Raw genomic sequence first — 1,994 nt, 5'->3', positions numbered from 1 at the left:
AGGCCGGCGGGGGGGGGGGCACTCGACCCCCACCGCTCTGGGAGGGGATGCGCCCTGGGCGGCCCTAGGCCACGTGCAGCCCTCGCTGCAGCCCTTGCAATGACAGCGCGGAGAGGGGGGAGGGGGTTGCATCAGGGGCGGTCTCATGAGTTCTGAGCCCGTGTCACCCTCTTAGCGTGCCCCCCCCCCCCTCCTTGCCTTCCCTACAGAGCTTCTTTATTTGCTATGCCTATTTTATCCCTTGTCAGAATAGCTAGTGACCCCTTTTGGCCTCATTTGGCCTCAAGGCACAATTTTAACTTCCGCTTTGGAGTCAACTTCGCGATTTCGCTTTGGTACGCCCAGTATATGCTTTTCCCCGGGCACAAACCACCCGGTCGACCGTGCGATCGGATTGACTGATGGCATTTCTCTTAATAAGAGAATACACACTCTACAGATCCAGAGAGGGTGTCTGCTAGGCTTGGACCGAAACGAAGACTAGGAAAGGTACTCGTACCGAACAGCAAGACCAAAGCCTGACACCAGGCGCCAAAGCTAACTGAGTCGCGGCACCAAAAGTGTAAGAGCGTCGAGCAGATCAACGCCGGGAGCGGCCGTTTGCGCCTACCGCGTTGCTGCGCCCGCGGCTGCGGCCGCCACGGCCGCCGTCGTTCGTCCCCACCTTCACACCGGGACGTGACGGGCCGGGACCAGGCTGGACGGGACGTGTATTGCTAGACAGTCACGCGACCGGGCCAGTCCAGCAGCCAGACGCACCACGGCACCTGCGGCCCGCCCAGTTCCCTACTGGTGCTTCCCCACGCTGGACAGTCCGCTACTGGTGCTTCCCCGCGCTGGACAGTCCGCCGCTGGTGCTTCCCCGCACCGGCCAGTACGCCACTGGTGCATCTCCGCGCCGGACAGTCCGCCACTGGTGCTTCCCCGCGCTGGACAGTTCGCCACTGGTGCCTCCCCGCACTCCACAGTGCACCATTGAGGCCCGGCTCGCCGGCCGAGGCTCGGACCCGTAACCCCCCTCCGGCTCGCTTCCCTCCAGCCGCCCCGTCTTCGGTTCAGGTGCACGCGCCCCCAGGTAAACCCAGCCACTTCACGGACGCTCTCTTCCTGACGACCGAACGCGGAGCAGGGGGAGAGTAATAAGCCCCTTATTGACTGCGTTCGGTGCACCCGGCCCTGCGCCCGCGGCCGGGGGATTAGTGACGCCTCTGGGACTCTTCCGCGACTGTACAGCCGAACAGCACCAACCACACTCCCCCATACTCTACTCGAAATGTTGCCCAACACATCAGGGATCATCCAGAGAGTCCGCCCGTCGTTCGCCGTTACGAACCTGCCGAGTTCAGCCCGTACAAACTCTCATAGCAGCTGGGACGTAGGCAACACCTCACCAGAGGTGCATGCGTGTACTGCGGAGTGGCCTACCCCGAGTCTCACAGGCGCCGAGCTCCAGTTGTAACTTTCCGAATGAATCTAGTTATTGTAGGAAGGAGGGAAGGAGGGAAGGAGGGAAGGAGGGAGGGGGTGCTTCTCTGGTGTTGAACCACCTTATTGATTCGGACCCCCGACGGACCGCCGCGTATTTCAATCCATTCGGTGGTCTAGGAGAGGCGACGCGGCCGTGGCCGAGAGAGGAAGCGCCGGGACGACACGATTCGCCGCGCGAATCGGAGCAGCGCGCGCGGAGAATGCGAGGTCTTTGTCCGGGGCCGGGCGGCTAACATCACGCGCTGCTCACGGGGCCGGAGTTGGGCCCAGAGGCGCCAGCGTGCGCCGGGGCAACACAAACACGGCTGTGGTGCACGACGACCAGAAACCGCGCGGTGCGGTTGTCGGCGGTGTAGTTTCTTTCTTTTTAATCGAGTGAACTCGTAATAACAGAGCCCAACGTGTGTCGCTGCGCCACCGTGTGCGCTTTTTAACGGCCCCCTGCTCCTGCTGTTTGGTCAAGCCTGGCTGTCGTCGCACACTCGGAACGCCCGTGCGCCCCGCCC

The 1,994-nt window shown here is 62.8% G+C and overlaps 1 protein-coding gene across 1 annotated transcript in view; it reads right to left on the bottom strand.

The window, feature by feature from the left end:
• The window catches only part of LOC113209195 (tetratricopeptide repeat protein 39C-like), a 13,256-nt gene that overhangs the window by 6,485 nt on the left and 4,777 nt on the right, over window positions 1-1,994 (bottom strand). The window lies entirely within an intron of this gene.

Source organism: Frankliniella occidentalis, unplaced genomic scaffold (genome assembly GCF_000697945.3).
Source record: "Frankliniella occidentalis isolate FOCC.00 unplaced genomic scaffold, Focc_3.1 Scaffold79, whole genome shotgun sequence".
NCBI lineage: Eukaryota > Metazoa > Arthropoda > Insecta > Thysanoptera > Thripidae > Frankliniella > Frankliniella occidentalis.
This window is presented reverse-complemented; position numbering and strand designations above follow the sequence as displayed.